General features: G+C 35.5%; 1 protein-coding gene across 1 annotated transcript in view; it reads left to right on the forward strand.

Annotated features, from left to right (window-relative positions):
- LOC108359123 (uncharacterized) overlaps window positions 1–20,252 on the forward strand; it is a gene marked incomplete at its 5' end in the record, with an annotated part of 229,837 nt that overhangs the window by 145,254 nt on the left and 64,331 nt on the right. The gene's annotated exons all lie outside the window — the stretch shown is intronic.

Consider the following 20,252-nt stretch of genomic DNA (forward strand, 5'->3'; position numbering starts at 1 on the left):
TATCTATCTCGATTCGTTTTGCCTGTTACAAACAACCGTTATGTGAACAAAGTTATAATACCCTTGTGCACAAGTGCGCTCGGGTATAACAACTACTTCATGTGCAATAACAAACTATACACCCAAACATTTGGAATGCCAATGGGCAACCCCCTCTCACCAACAATCTCCAACATCATTATGGACCACCTTCTGGACAACACCATCTCGGAGCTGAAACAACACTTCATTATTGACATTAAGTTTATCACCAAATATGTAGACGATATTTTTGCAATAACAAAACTCAACGACGTGAATATAATTCTAGAGACTAAACAAATACCACCCCAAACTTCAGTTTATCATGGAAATGGAAGAAAACGCGATCATACCTTTCCTTGATGTCCGTATATACAAAAACAACAACAATATTGTTCTAAACTGGTACTCCAAACCAACGTCGTCTGGTCGCCTGATCAATTATTTCTCCTCCCAACCAACTAAATATAAAATAAACACAGCGAAAAATTGTATACACAAAATACTGACGATAAGCCACCAAAAATTTCACGAAGCCAACAAAGAAAAAATACACAGCATTTTAAAAAGCAACAATTATCCCGACCACAGCAAAATAAAACGCCAACCACAGCAACAACAAATACACCAAAGAAGTACTACAGCATTACTTACATCCCAAACTAAGCGAAAACATTGATCGCAGAAAATTAAAGGAACAAAATATAACTCTCGCCTAAAAAACAAATAACACGTTAGCTAGAATCTACACCAGAACAAAAAGCACACTAGACATACAGCAACAAAACAACTTTGTTTATGAAATAAAATGTACGGGCAAAGAGAACGAAAACTGTGGTAAAGTGTACATAGGGACAACAAAATGCGCATTAGGTGTTCGCATAGCCGAACATGAAACAGATATAAGGAAACAAAAACACAGCACAGCCCTATCCCAGCAGATTTTAAATAGCGGCCACACAGCTGATTTCACTAGCACTAGGATTATTGACAAGGAAAAGAGGGAAATGACGAGATACAGATTGGAGAGCTTAAGAATATTACAAAAAAGGGAGAATACGATCAACAAAAAAGGAGATACGGATAACCCGGCCGACAACATGTTATGCATAGCAAAATAAACAATTTAGTAATGACAAGACTACCATAGAGAGTGGTACTGATTATGTATATAGGAATAAATGTTAAATTTTGAAACAAATGTTTAATATTATTGTGAGTGTGTATATGTTTTTTTGCAATAGCCCATAATTCTTGTCACACACACATGTATGCCCACTGGTATTATTCATTTCAACATGTTTTGTTTTTTCCTTGTATTTCTTATTTGGGACTTAATAAACATAGTCGCCCCTGATGATGCTGGAAATTTGAGCGAAACGTTTGGCAACGAAGGTGAAATATGTGTTTTTATTTGTACCATCAAATAATAGATCAGACTAGCCTACAAGTGTACCAAATATGATTTATTTAATTTGTTTTTATTTTTTACACACCTTTCCTCTTTCAAAAATATACAATTTCATACAATTTCAATGCCTATTTATCATATTGCTCGAGCGTTAGACGAGCTAGAGTCCATACCCCTTCGTATTTTTCTTGCCACGTAAAAGAAAAACGTTGAAAATTATTGAGATCGGACTAAACTTGAAACTTGAAACTTCATTATTTCGAAATTTAAGGATGCTAATTTACTCAAAATTGGTACGCCCCGGCTAACCATGTAGCGGGAGCTTTCGGAAAGGTGAAAAATATATATTTAATACTTGCGACGTTTATTTAATGTTCGGCTCCGCCCGAATTTAGACTTTCTTACTGGTTTTCATTAAGTTTCGTTAATAGGTTTCCAAGATACAACAATTTGAGAAAGGTATGTACGACGTTTTCTTAAAATTTAAGTCCTGTGTAAATATGTAATCCTACTTCAAATCGGCAAAATGTGTAGCACGTATATTTATGTCCCCTAGATCTTTAATCTCTTCAACTTTCATCCAAATCCTTAGAGGTCGCACACAGAGGTAGGGTTGACAGATTCTGAAACGGAGAAAGGAGTACATTTCTATTTTCGATAGGAAAAAGCAGTACAAAACTTAAAAAAGGAGTATAACTTCTGTTTTATTTTTTTTTGTGCAATTTATTGTTACAAATTACAATTATTTAGGTACAAACAAAATCGGATATCATATAAATCTTTTTTAAAGCAACAATAAATGTTAAAAATAAATAACTAAATTCTACAAAAGAATTCCAGGCTATTCCTGAATTTATGGCAATTTTGTTAATTTATATTTATACCCGAGTGCCCTGCACCTACCTGCCTTGCTACCCCTTTTCACTATCACACTTAACTTTGCTTACTAATTAGTGTTTGCCACAATATGAATGGCAACGTACAGGGCGCAAAATAATAACTGTCGCAAAGGTTTTTCGAAAAATAAAAGAGTTCTTTAAAAATGTGGCGAAAAAAAGTATTTTTTGCTAACTTTATAAATAGTTTACTTTAATTTTATTAATTAGTTTTAAAATTTTAATCCTTATTTCCATTTGCCAGCTTTGGAAGATAAGTACATGCTTTTTTCAGGTGTATTTTTTCTTAGATTTTGTATAAAAAAAAGAAAGAAAACTGTATAGGTATGGGGTTGGTCGAATGAATGGCCTCCTAGTCACCAGTTCCGAGTCTTTTCGATTGCTGAGTATGAGGCCTTATGTTGGACAAAAGACGGAGTATAAAGGATCCAAATGGGGGAAATTAGCCTATGGTTACAGAAGATATGTAATAAAGTAACCGACGAAGACTTGCGTGCCGCTTGAGCTTTTCTCTCAAAGTATTTACCGCTGGTAAACGCAAATGAAGGTTAAAATTTAAAAACTCATTAATACAATTTATGTAAAATCTGTGGATAATTACCAATAAACTACTTTTTTTGCAAAATCTACAAAGTTCCCTTTTATTTTTCAATAAAACCTGTGCAAGAGTTATTATTTTACACCCTGTATATGATAAAATATTAATAGTTGGAAAAAGGAGTACAAAAGAAGTACAAAACTAAGAAAGGAGTACATTTCCAGATATTTTTTTTTTTTGAGTACAAGGGAGTACATTACAATAAAAAGGAGTACGTTTACTTCCAAAAGCAATACGTCTGGCAACCCTACACAGAGGTGACCGCGGTGATATGAAATGCCTCATGTATCTCCCCATACATACATATTACACATATGTACATTGTACATCCATATTTATATGTATACATACATATGTGTGCATAATACGCGAAAACTTTTTTGTCATATCATCAGATCTGTACCGTTAGTTCGATTTTAAAAAATAAGGTATCAGATTAAAAGCCTTGGCCAATAGATGTGCAGTAACGGTTTGTTGAAAAGGATTGCCACAAGATAAACATTTAAATAAATGATACAAGTAACTGTCAACTTGTGCGAACGTGTTTTTAATCGCTCCACGGAGAAATTGACAATAATTAGCAAAGAAAAAAGAACAAAACCAACGAGAAAAGACAATACTAGGCATAAATAAGCCTGCTGCTTATTTGCCTAAAATTATAAACTACTGTTTTCTTTATTTTCGCGATACAGCAAGAAATTCAATTAAATGTGCCAACGTGCAATAGAAAAAAGCAGCTCCGGCCCTAAGTGCAGTGAAATTAACATTGCCGTAACAGAAGCTGACCGAAAGCATTCAGCGGAGCGACGAAATGCTTACTTTTCGTTCGTTTCTCCCACAAACAATGGTGATCGCGATAAATCGTTGTCTCCCTCCCCTCAAACCTCGTAAATTACATATTGGCATGCACAGTCGCCAATGTCTCTGGTAGACCAAGTTGTTCTAACGCAACAACCAAGCACTAGCTTAGCAACAAGCATAGTAACAACGGTAAGCGCAGCTCTCACAACAACGACTACAATCACGACTTCAGCAATGACTGCGGTATCACAACGCTGTTCGCCCACACCTACACAAACGGGTATATCGGCACCAACCAGCCAAGCAACGCAACGCAGTGCAAGTTGACCTACATAATCCAATAACGCGTACATTGACTCAAACGGATATTGATAGGTACATAGGTACATACAAGTCAAACGAAAATTAAGCCCACAGAATCAAAAAATTGCAAATCTATCAAAAATTGCAAAAACGAAAACCACTCACTGGGAAATACGTTTGCGCTTCTGAACAATGAATGTGACAAAGAGCCCAATGAAGTTTCCAAAGCCCAACCCAAACTCAAACCGCCCCCAATTTATTTACGAGAGCAAAACTGTAGTGAGCTCGTTAATAAATTGATTCAGCTTATTGGAGACAATACGTTCCACGTATCACCAATTACCAAGGGCAACATTAAAGAGACCAAACTTCGGATTCTTACTGAAGAAAATTATCGGTTGGTAACCAAACGCCTTAATGGCCATAAGAAAAACTTCTATACATACCAGCTGAAAAGCAGCAGAGGACTGTAAGTAGTAATAAGAGGTATATAATCAAGTGTACCCATTAGTGATATAGCTCATGCTCTAGATAAGGCAAGATTTTCTGTTAAAAATGTTGTCAATACTATCAACACAGTAAAAATCGCTCAGCCTATGTTTAAGGTAGAACTTAAGCCAGAAATAAAGCCAATAAATAAAAACGCAGTACACCCAATCTACAACTTACGATACCTTCCACACCGAAGAATAACAGTGGAGGAGCCTAAACGCGGCGAAACGGTCCCGTACAGTGCACAAATTGTCAAGAATTTGCCCATACCAGAACATATTGCACCTTGCGCCCAGTGTGTGTTGCCTGCGACGATCTTGACGCTTCCGCTTCTAGCAAGGCTATCAAAACTGATGTGGCTGTAAAGAAATGCAGTAATTGCTGAGGTAACCACACCGCCAATTATAGGGATGCCCTGTATACAAAGACTCAAAGTCTCGCATGAATCAGCGCAACATAGCCGTATGCTCTTCCATCACTCCAACTAGCTCTCATACATACCAACACCTCACGCCATCAACCACTACACTAGGAGCCTTTTTTGCAACGCGCTGCGAGTTCCCAACGTTTCTTTTGCCAGCGCATTAAAATTAACAACGCAGTCAAGCACGGCGACATCAAACTCCAATCAAGAAACATCTGCAAATATTCAAAAGAATAATAGGCTGACTTCCAAAACGTATCAATACAATGTTTGGATACTGTTATACTATCCAAACTGTTGTATATGCAGAATTGCGACACATTGCAACCATAGACATTGCATACTTTAAATATTGAATAGAGCAATGAACAATTTTTCTGAATTTTCCATATTTAAAACACCAATGGTAACCAATAACAAACGAAGCATCAACTTTGTTTCTGATGCGCTGATTGCTCTAGCGATGCGTTTCGATAACTGTTCGGATGCGTTTTGGAAAAGTATACATTGTAAACATTTTGTAGTTCCGCGTTATGGAAAATTATACATTGTACGTATGCAAAGCAATCGACGTTTTGGAAGTCAGCCATACAGAACAAATGCAGTCGAACCCCCCAAACTGGTGGCTTAGAAGGAATGATATTGAATCTTACCCAGTGTATGCAGAACATGATTCAAGACCTCATAAAGGCTCAAAACCAATTGTTGCAAATTTTAGTGAATAAAAAATGAGTGAGTTGAAAATTTGCTTATGGAACGCTAATGGTGTAAACCAGCATAGATTAGAAATCAGCCAATTTCTAACTGAATATAGATGTTATGCTTCTGTCCGAGACACATTTAACAAACAAATATAATTTCTCTATACCTAGATCCAAATTCTATGCCACAAATCATCCAGATGGTAATTCTAATGGAGGCACAGTGGTGCTGATTAGAAATCGCCTAAAGCACAGCATTCTAGATTCAAAAGCAGTTCTTCTCTCCACCGTTTCGCGTTTTCAAAACCTTTTTCCGCCATCTGAATACGAAATTTAAAGTTATAAAGCCGTTTGAATTCATTTGTTTGCATTTTCGGTTTACATTTTCATGGAAACACGCATATATGCGAAAGCCTGCGAATCATGGGAGGTTTTCTTTTCTTTAAAAATTCCTAAACTAAGCTAAATAATGTACCTTTACAATCCTTTCATATTTTAAGAGAAGAAAACAATAACGTACGCGACATAACGTACGCGACAATTTTTCTCGTAAGTAATAAAATGTATTTATTGAGAACTCTTCTCGCCACCGTTTCATTATTTTACAACTATTCTAAATAATTTAAATGGAAAATTTGCAATTAACATTGGTTTTGATGTATTTGATTGAAATTTTCTTACTTACAACAACGTATACGACAAACTTTAAAGGGTAATAATTTTTTTTTACTTCGGTTGGAAAGAAAATTTTACTGTATATCTTTAGCTGGAAGAATTCTCGCTTAAGAATTGTAATCTGCATTACCTGCGACTGCCAATATACAAATGACATAGACAATCAATGTTTTTGCATAACGTACGCGACATTAGAATACTATCAGAAGCAAATTAAAAAATTACCGTTATTCGAGCTCTAACTTCTCCTTTTTCTCATTTTTATAGTTAGTTGTTATTGCAAATTTGATTTTATGATGTAATTGTAATGTTTCAAATCTCTTAATTTAGTTAATAGGAAAGAGAAATAGTTCATTTCATTAGAGAAAACTGAGTCGAAGAGACATTTAATTTTACTCTTCCATTTTTGAGTTTTAAAATTCCAATAAGCTGAAATACTTCTATAATATAAAAATTCGAGTATTTTTCTCTTAATGATTCGTCTTAAAACCCCTTTTCAGTTATTTTTATTTTTTCAGTCCTGGTTGACATTTTCATGGAAACACCCATATGCTTTCGAAACCGCGACAGAGACTTGAATCTGTGGGCTATTTTTTACTCACCATGATTTTTAATTTCTGAAAATAACTTCAAAGATTTCTTTGATAGCCTGGGTAATAGATTCCTGGCAGGAGGCGACTAGGTGACAAACTTTGTTTATTAACCCAAAAGGGCGACAGTTATACAATACTATTATAAACAGGCATAATAGACAAGAGGTCAAATCTCCTGGTAAACCCACATACTAGCCCACTGATGTAAAGAAGATACCAGACCTAAAATATTTCGCAATTACAAGAAACATAGACAGAAATAACATAACAGCAGAAACTATAGCTTAACTATCATCCGATCACTCTCCTATAATAATAAAACTATATGAACAACCCCAAAACATCGAGATTAAGCCTCGTCTAACTTCAAATAACACCAACTGGCTTAAATATAAAAAGTACATCAGTAATCACATTAAATTAAATGGGAAACATTTACTTCAGCTGCTGGCTTGGCAACACCGAAATAATTCCAAGTACCACCAACGCCTACATCAGTTACAAATACCGAAATAGAAGAAATTGTGGCAGAAAAATGGCGCTTAAGAAGACAGTGGCAGAGCCATCGCTAACCAACCTCACAGCTACTGTATAAAGCTGCCAGTAGAAAACTGAAACAAGCACTCAAATGTGCCGAGGATCGCAACTTGCAAAGGTACATTAAGAAGCTTTCCCCAAATCCTACTGAAAGATATTCTCCATGGAAATCGCTAAATACTTCAAACCTCCAGTGGCTACAGAAATGCCATTTAGGAACCAAAGTGGCACCAGGAATCGTAGTGAACAGGAGAGAGCCGAGTGTTTTTCAAACCATTTAAATAATGTGTTTCAGCCAAACTGCCCAACGAACAACTTCAGGCTGCCACGGCTAACCAAAAATGCAAATGAGCTATACACACCTAGCAAAATGAACTCTTTAGAAGTAAAAGCTTTAGTAAAGCAGATTAATCCAAAGAAATCGTCGGCTGCTGATTTTATAACTCACTAGCACTAGCAATTCTTTCTGAGCTTTTCAACGTTATCCTCAAATTTGGTTACTTTCCGAAATCATGGAAAAGGTCAAAGACAATCATGATAGCCAAACCTGGAAAAGACGCAACACAGCCGTCCTCGTACAGACCAATATGCTTACTGCCCTGTCTTTCCAAAGTATTCGAAAAAGTACTCCTATCAAAGATATCTCCCTCTCTCCATGAACACAATTTAATACCAGCACACCAATTTGGTTTCCGAGAAAAACATAGTACAATTGAAGAAGTTAATTGAATTACAAATGAAATCAGAAGGGAATTTGAGCTCAGAGAGTTCTGCTCTGCAATTTTTTTCGATGTGGCACAAGCATTCGATAAAGTGTGGCACGACAGTCTTATATAAAAATCGTTTCCGCCGAAATTTCACAAAAAAGTGGCTAAAAATTGCCATTGATGCTTTAATTTTTTTGCCGAACGTGTTGCGGGAGCACTTAGAAGGGGAAAATTATAAGTAAAATGGTAAATGGGCTACGAAAAATTTACGTACTTAGGCGGGTTGGATAAATAAGCGGGGAGGTACTTAAAAGAGGGGTTTTCTTCAGATTACATTAAAATATTCACGGTACCCAAAAATGTTGGTTACTTAAGCGGGTTAGGTACTTAAGCGGGCGGGTACTTAAGCGGGCGGGTACTTAAGCGGGTTTCACTGTATGTATATTTTGGTGTCATACGAAAAGGCCTTAACAAGAGTGTAGTTGAAAAAATATTTTTTGTTGAAAATATTTTAAATATTTAATATTTTGCCATTGTTAAAATCTTAACTTATTTAAATTATACAGAAGTTACTGTATGAAATATAAAAAATATGGGTGTCAAATGAAAGAGTATTAGGAAATATTTAGCTTAAACACTAAGAGTATTAAAAAGGGCTGCCACCAGTTTAGAAATGGTTTCGAAATTTAATCGAATAAACTCAAGAGTAATGTACAGTTTTTAACCTGAATATGCTCTTATTATTATCACGTATTCTACTTTTTAGTTTAGCGGCTGTGACTCCGATACAGCCCGCAGGTGAAGGCGAAGGCCCTGCACTGATCCTTTTTTTTCTTTCGTTTGGTATATGGGAAGTATTGGTTGATAACTTCTAAGTGTGTTTATTTGATTCAAATATATGGGCATAAATGGCTTTCCATACAAAATCACAGATTGCGCAATATTTATATCTTACTCTCAGCGTATGTAGTTTAATGTATGTATGTATGTATTTATGTACACATGAATGCATAATACGCGAAAACTTTTTCGTCATATAATATTTGTTCCGATCGTTAGATTTTATAAAATGAGGTATCTAATTAACGGGCTTGGCATGTGGATGTGCAATAACTTCTTATTTTTTCAAAAAGAGTTCCACCTGATAAACAAATTAAATTGAAATTATTTTTAAGTTAAATCAATTATTACACTATGAGTATCGATCAAAATGGTTTGAAAAGGCTTTATTTCTTAATTATATGTAGGAGGGTTGCCACCTGTTTCTAAAAGAGAGTTCGACTTAAATAAGGGCTGAAAATTTAAATGTTTATCCTGATATGGATGTCAGACGAAAGAGGTTGTGGTTTGAAAATATCTTGCAGAGGGTGGCCATCTTGTTACAAAGTTAAATTCAATATGAACAATACGTTAAATAAATTACCTCAATATGAATATAAATCAAAAAGACTTCATTTTCAAACTACATGTAGGAGGATTGCCACCTGATTTTATAATTAAATTAAATTTGAATTAAGAGTATTAGATAATTTAAATATGTATCCCAATACAACAGTCAGACAAAAAAGGTTTAACGAGGTTTTGGTTTAAAAATATTTTTGACAGGATTTCCATCTGTTTGAAAGGTCGAATTAAATTAAATTATATGATATGAAATATTGGCGTCAAACAAAGGAGTATTAAGAAATATTTAGTTTGAGCATTTATAACATTAAAGAGGGTGTGTGTAAAAAGTTAAACTCAAATTATTAAGTAAGTCAAATGAATTATTAAAGTATGGGTATAAATTGACATATGTTAAAAATGTTTTTTTCTGAACTTTATGTTTTTGAAATTAAACTGAACTTGAATTAAGGGAATTACACAATTTAAATATGTATCGCAATATGTGTATCAGTCGAAAAAGGTTTAACAAGGTTTTGGTTTTAAAATATTTTGAATAGGGTTGCCACCTCTTTTAAAATTAGAATTTAATTAAAATATGCATAAGTTAAATTCAAGTGGCAAGATATCCTTAGTTTGAATATTTAGAATATTAAAGAGGGCTACAACCTGTTTAAAAAGGTAAACTCAAATTATTTAGTAAGTCACAGCAATTATTATGGGTATCAATTCAATACAATCAAAATGATGTTTCATGTACCGTTTTTAACTTAAATGTGATCTTAATAATATCACGTATTCTACGTTTAAGTTTAGTGCCTGTGGCACCGACACAGCCCGCAAGTCAAGACGAAGGCGCTGGACCGATTCTTTTTTTATACATTCTCAGTTAAAGAGCGTTATTGCGGCTTATTTATATTTAATTTTTTTTTCTGATATTTCAGCTATCTGGCAGCACTATTTTTCTAATTTTAAAATTAATTTTCTCCTTAAAAACCTTCCACAGATAGAAAGAAACAAAACGAAATAATCCGCTAAGCCGTTCTTGAGTGTTGCGATAACACACGAACAGCAACTCATTTTCATATAGTACTAGGTAATACCCGGCGTGCTTCGCGAAGCCTCGTGATCAATTTTGCATCAAAGTTAAGGAGAAAGCGTATTGAAACTCAAATGGGAAAACCTCTTCAGGGGAAGAATGTTGCTTTTATTAGTATCCATAATTCATCTGTCCGTCCTTAAAAATTTTTATAATAAAAGGCTTTGAAATATACGTATCGAGCGCTAACCGCCAAAATAACGTAACCGAAATTTTTTCCAAATTTTTTTTTTTGATGCAACAAGGCATATTTCTGCATGAAAAAGAAGATTTTGAAAAAATTTAGCTTACGTTATTTGGGCGGTTAGGGCTCGATATGTGTGTATGAATGTATTTTATATTTTTATACCCGAGCGTACTTGTGCACAAGGATATTATAACTTTGTTCACATAACGGTTGTTTATAACAGGCAAACCGAATCGATATAGATATAGAAAAATGTATACATAAATGATCAGAATGAAAAGAGAAATCGATTAAGCGGTGGCTGTCTGTCCGTCCGTCTGTACACACGATAACTCGAGTAAAAATTTAGATATCTTAACGAAACTTGGTACGTGCACTTCTTTCTGGCGTAGGACGGATGGTATTGAAAATGGGACAATAACCACGCCTACCTCCCATATAACGGTAATTTCCAGAAATACGAAAACTGCGATATTTTATTAACTACTTAATTTTATTCACTCAAAATTGATATTTACAATAAGTTTTAGACGAAAAATGAGAATATTATAAATTTTTGGAAAATAGGCGTAGCCACGCCCACTTATGGTCACATGTGTATATCTTGCTAACCGTTTCACCAATTTGTTCCAATCTTGGCACAGCTGTTGGCCTTAGTACAACACACCAAATAGCCGAAAATTTTCAAAATCGGACAATAACCACGCCCGCATCCCATATAACGGTAATTTAGAGAAATACGAAATATTCGATAAATAAGTAAATATTAAAGCTAATTTATTCAAAATTGATGCTTGCAAACAACTCTACCGAAAAACATGGTTATGATAAAATTTTGGAAAATGGGCGTGGCACTGTCCACTTAANTTTTATATTTTTATACCCGAGCGTACTTGTGCACAAGGATATTATAACTTTGTTCACATAACGGTTGTTTATAACAGGCAAACCGAATCGATATAGATATAGAAAAATGTATACATAAATGATCAGAATGAAAAGAGAAATCGATTAAGCGGTGGCTGTCTGTCCGTCCGTCTGTACACACGATAACTCGAGTAAAAATTTAGATATCTTAACGAAACTTGGTACGTGCACTTCTTTCTGGCGTAGGACGGATGGTATTGAAAATGGGACAATAACCACGCCTACCTCCCATATAACGGTAATTTCCAGAAATACGAAAACTGCGATATTTTATTAACTACTTAATTTTATTCACTCAAAATTGATATTTACAATAAGTTTTAGACGAAAAATGAGAATATTATAAATTTTTGGAAAATAGGCGTAGCCACGCCCACTTATGGTCACATGTGTATATCTTGCTAACCGTTTCACCAATTTGTTCCAATCTTGGCACAGCTGTTGGCCTTAGTACAACACACCAAATAGCCGAAAATTTTCAAAATCGGACAATAACCACGCCCGCATCCCATATAACGGTAATTTAGAGAAATACGAAATATTCGATAAATAAGTAAATATTAAAGCTAATTTATTCAAAATTGATGCTTGCAAACAACTCTACCGAAAAACATGGTTATGATAAAATTTTGGAAAATGGGCGTGGCACTGTCCACTTAAAATCACATATATGTACCTCGGTAACCGTTCTACCAATTTGTACCAAACTCAGTGTGGTTATTGTGCTTGCAACATAGAAGCAAAGCGTTGAAAATTATTGAAATCGGATTACAATTGAGGCCGCTTTTTATATAACGGTAAATTTCAGAAGTGCTTGAAACTGCAATTTGTCGAAATTTAAGGACGCTAATTTACTCAAAATTGATACACCCCGGCTTACCATGGTAGCGGTAGCTTTCGGAAAGGTGAAAAACATATATTTAATACTTGCGCCGGGTATTTAATGTTCGGCTCCGCCTGAACTTAGACTTTCTCACTTGTTTCACATAAGGAGTCTACAACATAAATTAGAAGTATGTAGAATATAAAATAGAGTTATTTAAATTTTGGTTGTTGTACACTTCAGTAAAAACAACGTTTTGCGTTTCATTTCTATTTCCGGGAATAAAAAAGTTGGATTATCTCATAAACCAGTACGTGAAAGTGCACATGTAGTTGGCCATGCGTAAAAACTTCGTTACGAAGATCAGTGCCGACAACGTTAAAGGTTTGCCCTTGGGACTTATTGATGGTATTGGCAAAGCATGTCTTAACTGGAAACTGGACACGTTTAAACGTAAGTGGAAAATCCGTTGGGATCATTGGTATCCTTGGAATCATCATTATTTCTACCATTGCCGGACCGGTCAAAATTTTTGCCTTATAAGATTGTGAAAAGAACTCGGGTGGCTTAAGGTTGCGCAAAAGGATTAATGGTGTTCCAGCTTTAAGTTTTAGCTCATGTGGAGGCGTACAGTTACACATAAAATGTTTAAAATTTGCTCTAAATTTTTTTTGTTTAAATTAACATATACTAAGAGAGTGTGCAAATTTACATACCGTGTTAATAAAATTAAACAGTGCCTGTTTACTTTTACATACCAAATTTCTCGCGTAAAGCAAAATTACACATACAATATACTTAATTTTTATTTTTAGTAGGAAATATATTTTTGCGTTAAAAACGTTTGTAATTTTAAATTTTTCGTAACACAAACGGTAATAACGCAAAACTTTCTTTATTTCACTTTTAAAAGGGAAATAATACCAAAATCTGAGTACCAACAAAGGTTGGAAATAAAACCAATTTTGCCTTATTTCCCATTGCTAATTTATACTATTTGTAACAAAAACAGTTTACTGACAGAAGGAAAAATAACTTTGTTTACTCCAAAAATACAATTAAACAAAAAATGTGATTTAATTCATAGGAAGAAAGTAATATTCACAAAATATTTTTACTTATGAAAAGTCTAACAAAATATAGGAAAAGAGTCGTATTTAATAGGTGTTCAGCAAATTGGACATAGCACTTTTGCATGAATTTTATCTGCATGCTTTTTTAAATGTGTTGAAAACATTGCTAGAAAACCTTAAAACGTTTGCATGGAACCATGGCGCAATAAACAGGTGAAGTTATAAAACAGCTTTCTCGCTTTACTTTCTATCATTCGGCTGCCTTATAGTAAAATTTTAAAGACAAATTTTCAAATAAGGCATTGTCAAATCTTTCTTCTCGCTCTAATTACTTCACCGGGTATAATTCCGCCATGGCATGGAACAAACAAAAGCTGCCGTTCCTGTTCGCAGCATATAACACAAAGAATTTTGTTTTGAGTTTTATATTCAGTTAAAATTTCTGCATTATCATCACTTGTTTCACCATATCCGAAATGGGGATTACGTTTACGAAGGCGAAGCGAACATGCTATACGAAATAGTGCATGCAATAACACCATACGCAATAATTCCCATTGCTTGGATATTAAAAAGCAGTTTCAGAAGTGAACTAGTGTCATTTTAGTGTTATTATTATTATTTATATATATAGTTATTTATTAGTGCATAATTGCGAAAGGAGGGGAGGGGGGCGGGGGACGCGTGCGCGCCGTCGAAAGCGACGTCGAACGAGGCGCAGCGGGGGTGATGCGGGGCGGCGCGCGAACACGGACCGTCGCGGCGCTGGGCAATTTCAAAATTGTATACGTACAAATCCGTCCATTTAACTTGTTCATGTACTACTTTTTGTCAAATGTAACTGGGTGACTACCTACATATGTGCACTATTTTGCTTTATTTCTCAAATTGTTAAGTTGAAAAGTTGGTCTTATTGCTCGTCGAGAAATGAAATAGAGCAAATTTGTGTTATTTCACAATTGAATGTGAAAAAACATAAATTTGCGTTATTGCCGTTGTGACAGAGGCAGGATTCCCATAAAGAACAGGGCTAAATTACTTGACCATATCAATTCTAATTTGAACATACTTATGTAAATATGTATGCATGTATAAGAATCTAATTCGATTGATCTGTTGAATTAATATAGTTGAGTTTTGTATCGTGCAGAATTTGCATGAAGCGAAGCAGATATCTCTTCGCTGTTATTTATTGTACATACTACTACAGCGATGTAAAATTAGGTTTATGCTGCGCAGCGGCAATTTGTTTTTTCACGAACTTCATCTTTATGAAATAAAGGAAAAGCTGAAGATCAATGTATGTATGCCACATCTAGGGTTCAATCGATACCACTAAGGTATCACTCTAATGAGTACTTGTACTCAAAAGACTGAAATTATCGATACCTACTCAGTATCGTCAAAGTATCGAGCACTTACTTGAATTGTTTTCATCTTCTCTTTCGAGAGATACTTCCCTTTTTTGTTGTAAAAGGTCGTATGATTACGTCTTATCATGGTTTAAAAAACATTGTATGTCAAAATCAAATAAAAAGCCAATAAAGTTGCAGGTATAGAAAACGTATATATTTAAGTTATTTAGTAGGAATACAAAATAATTATTAATTAATATTCGTGGCACATTACAAAGGAACAGTATTGGTTATAATTTTTTCAGTCATATGAGTGTATAGGTAACCCAATATGGATAGGTTTCCGATTTTTATTTTTGTTTTTATTTTCAAATTAGTTTTATTCACTTTTTTTATACCCGAGCGCACTTGTCCGTCCGTGTACACGATAACTCGAGTAAAAATTAAGATATCGTAACGAAACTTGGTACGTGTGCTTCCTTCGGCCGTAGGACGGATGGTATTGAAAATGGGCAAAATCGGTAATAACGGTAATTTTCAGAAATACGAAAACTGCGATATTTTAGTAAATACTGAAGATAATTCACTCAAAATTGATAATTACAATAATTTTGAGACGAAAAATAAGAATATTATAAATTTTTGAAAAATGGGCGTAGCCACGCCCACTTATGGTTACATGTGTATATCTTGGCAACCGCTGCACCGATTTCTTCAAAACTTGGCACAGTTGTTGGCTTTGGTACATCATACCAAATGGCCGAAAATTTTTAAAATAGGACAATAACCACGCCCACATCCCAAATAACGGTAATTTAGAGAAATACGAAATCTTCGATAAAGCAGTAAATCTTAAAGCTAATTTACTCTAAATTGATGCTTGCAGCAATTCTTTAATAAGAAATACGTTTATGATAAAATTTTGGAAATGGGCGTGGCACCGCCCACTTATGATCACATATATGTATCTCGGTAACCGTTCTAACAATTTATACCAAACTCGGTATGGTTATTGTGCTTGCCACATAAAAGCAAAACGTTCAAAATTATTGAAATCGGACTAAAATTACCGCTTTTCATATAACGGTAAATTTTAGAAATGCTTGAGACTTCAATATTTCGAAATTTAAGGACGCTAGTTTACTCAAAATTGATAAACCTCGAATTACGATGTAGCGGTAGCTTTCGGAAAGGTGGAAAACATATATTTAATATTTGCGCCGGGTATTTAATGTTCGGCTCCGCCCGAACTTAAACTTTCTTACTTATTATAAATAATATAGTTCATTCCATAACAAAAACCTTGTTAATCCAAGTTTAAAACTTTGCACAAAAATGAAAAGCAAATCAACAAAGTTTCATCAAAGAACGTAAATAATAAGAAGGACAACTTGTGCTTTCTCTTTTGCGCTAGTACGTTTTCATCAAAATTCCACACTTTATTCTGAATAAAATGTGTTTAATTTTGGTGAAACTTTGATTTTCTTTTAATTTTTGTACAAAATGTGAAACTTGGATTTACATGGTTTTTGTCATGGAATGAACTATATTTTTAATAAAAAAGTAACTAAAATTAATTTGAAAATAAAAATAAAAATGCGACACTTATCCATAAGGTCACCCCTATAAGTTAACAGCGCACTGCATCGTTTACAAACTATTTATGAAAAAAAATTGTATTGTTTCTTTTGGTACATTGCTGAGGAACAATATTAGTTATAATTACATATATGACTTCATATAAGTATATTATTCATGAAATATTTATAAAAAAATAGCTTTTGGGGCACACTGCTAAGAAACAACAACTTTTCTAAATGCTTTCCAGACAAGCGATTTCTACTTTCTCTACTACATGACCGCTCTTTTCGCGAAAATTCTAATAACGGGCGTCATTTGTTGAGTTGCCATTGCAATGATAAAAGTAGTAGAAATTGCTCCTTCGATACCAAGTACTTTTTTTCGATACTTACTCGATACCGAACAAAAAGGTGTCGAGTAAAAAAATACTTGGTATCAAAAGAAAAGTATCGAGTATTTACTTGTATTTACTTGTATCGAATGAACCCTAGCCACACCAAGAAGCTTGCAGTGAACATGTGCCGATATCGCAGCTAACAGCTCTTAGAAGTAAAAAAAAAACAGTTGTCAAATGAAATGCACGATGTGCAGTGTTTGTTTGTTTTGAACGCAGCGCTGCTTGTACATAAATTCCGCTTTGCGCATGCCTGAAGCTTGGAAGGTTATTTTTTTTATTTTTCCGCTGTGCTAGCTAAGTATAAAAAGAGGAGAGAATAGAGATCAATATGTGGTTTGTTGATGCTCTCTAACCACAAACGCGTGAAAGGCAAACGGTATAGCAATGCTTGTTTAATACTTTAATGGGAGTGTCTATTCGCACTATGCCAGTGTCACCAGTGTACCAGTGTCCGACGGCTTCGGCTGCGCCAATGTACCAGTGTCGCCAGTGTCACCAGTTTCACCAGTGTCACCAGTGTCACCAGTGTCGGCAGTCTTCGGCTCTGCCAGTGTCACCAGTTTCACCAGTGTCACCAGTGTCACCAGTGTCGGCAGTCTTCGGCTCTGCCAGTGTCACCAGTTTCACCAGTGTCGCCAGTTTCATCAGTGTCGCCAATTTCAAAAGTGTCGCCAGTGTCACCAGTTTCACCAGTATGGCCAGTGTCATCTGTATCACCCGTGTCGCTATTGTCACCAGTGTCGCCAGTTTCACCGTGTCGCCAGTTTCACCAGTGCCACCAGTGTCGCCAGTGTCACCAGTTTCACCAGTGTTGGCAGTGTTCGGCTCCGGCAGTGTCGCCAGTGTAACCAGTGTCACCAGTCTCATCAGTGTCGCCAGTGTCACCAGTTTTCTCCAGTGTCACCAGTGTAGCCAGTGTCCCCAGTGTTGCCGGTGTCAGCAGTGTCACTGGTACACTGGTGACACTGTCGACACTGGTGCAACTGGTGACACCGGCGACAGTGGTGACACTGGCGACACTGGAGAAAACTGCTGATACTGGGGACACTGGGGATACTGGCGGCACTGGTGAAATTGGTGATACTGGCGACACTGGTGGCACTGGCTACACTGTTACACTGGTACACTGGCGACACTGCTGACACTGTTGCACTGGTGACACTGTCACACTGGTGAAACTGGTACACTGGTAACACTGGTGATACTGGTGACACTGGCGAAACTTGTGAAACTGGCGACACTGATGACACTGGTACACTGGTGAAACTGGTGACACTGGTACACTGGTGACACTGGTGACACTGGCGACACTGGTGATATTGGTGACACTGGTGACACTGGCGACACTTGTGAAACTGGCGACACTGGCAGAGCCGAAGACTGCCGACACTGGTACACTGGCAGAGCCGAAGCCGTCCGACACTGGTACACTGGTGATACTGGCAAAGTGCGAATAGACACTCCCTACTTTAATTAAACATACTTATTAAAATTCCATTTTAAGAATACTACTGTGTCCTATTGTGGTAGAAATATGTAAATTTAAAACTTGAATCATAGAAATCAACACAGTACATCGGCTGTTTTGCGCTTACAATAAATTTGGATTTTAATTTTATATATAGTATAGATAAAGATTACTGGAGGCTGATAGCTAAAAACTTTCGAATACTTGTAAAAACCCACCTTACTTAGTCTAGTTGCGAAATTCAAATATTAACCCGATGCGAGTCTCCATTTTGTACAATTTTTGGCTCTAATATTTAAGAGCGTGTTCAAGCAGATGGCAAGGGCATATTTTTTGGAAAATTGACGCGCTATTAGGCTAAATAAATGTTTTCGGGGTCGCTGATTACGATGGGACCATTTATTTTTCTCAAGTGTTTGAGAAATTCAAGAAAATATGAGAAAAAAGAAAAAAAATATATAAAAATTTTCACATTTAATGCTTAAAATCTATTGTTTAGAATTCGCTTTTATCAACTAATATACACTCGGGATAGTAGGCCATTCATTTGGTGTCAAGATACGAGCAAATTTCTAAAATGGTGCAAATGCGAAAAGTATAAATTTTTCGGGTAACGGGTTAAATGACTAATGAAACCGACTCTTCGGGTAAATTACAAGTTTCTATTACTACGTTTATACGCACGCATTATTTGCAAATAACAATTTGCAAAATGGTAAACTTTGACGTATAAACGCTGAGTTAATTTTTTGTTTGCAAATAACTAAAACACGCAAATAAGTATTGATTAGTGGTACTATTTGCAAATAAGCGCAAGACGCTGCCATTCTTAGGTTAGTTTGCCTTTTCGATGGTCATCTTATTGCCTTTTTACGATCAAGATCTTGCCTTTTTTAACTTTATTTTCCTTTTCGATGGTCATATCATTGCCTTTTTATAATCAGGCAATATTATAAAAGAATTTTTCACCATCGAATAAACAGTGAGTTAGGTATTTGCAAATTATTTTTATTTGCAAATAGCTTACGTATAAACGTAGTTTATGCTTGGAGATTATCACAAGGTGTACATGTATCTTATCAGGAAGTGAACTTGCAGACAAAATTTGATCGATACATAATTGATCTTCTGATTATTTTAACCCCCGTTTTCAGTGAAAGGTAAATTGAATACAAATTGGAGGCGTCCGACAGGTTAGAAGTAGAAGATTGAACTGTCTTTAGTGTCGGAAAACAAATTTGCCTTATCCTGAGTTTCACTCGAAAATTTTTCATCCGCCAATACTAAATACATGGAAACGAATAGTGAACCGGTTCGAGTAAAATGAAACTCATAATGAAGTTGAATATATATGAGATCCGTACGATATGTCGAAAAAAGAAATTGTGAAAAAAATGACGAAAATCTAAAAGCCTGTTTACGCCCAAAACATATTTACCGAATTTCGCAAGGATTTTTGATGGTAGAGACCTCGAAAACATTTATTTAGCCTACGAGCGCTTCGATTTTCCACAGAATCTACCCTTGGCATCTCCTTGAACAGGCTCTGAGATATTTGTATCAAAAAATTTTACAAAACGGGGCTCGCATCGGGTTAATATCACTATGCGACAGTCAAAATCGGGATGGGATGAAACCAACGGGAAATGTTATATCGGTCAAAAACAAGTTATACGTGGCCCGGCGTTTCGCTGGGTCACGTCTAGGAATCGAGATATATCGATTTGAAGTTAGTAACTATCATATAGGGGAAATTGTCAACTTTGGTGGTCTTTTTTATTTTATAACTCGAGAACCACT

This window comes from Rhagoletis zephyria, unplaced genomic scaffold, assembly GCF_001687245.7.
Source record: "Rhagoletis zephyria isolate East Lansing unplaced genomic scaffold, Rhagoletis_zephyria_1.1 Rzeph_scaffold_00342, whole genome shotgun sequence".
In the NCBI taxonomy this organism is placed as follows: Eukaryota; Metazoa; Arthropoda; class Insecta; order Diptera; family Tephritidae; genus Rhagoletis; species Rhagoletis zephyria.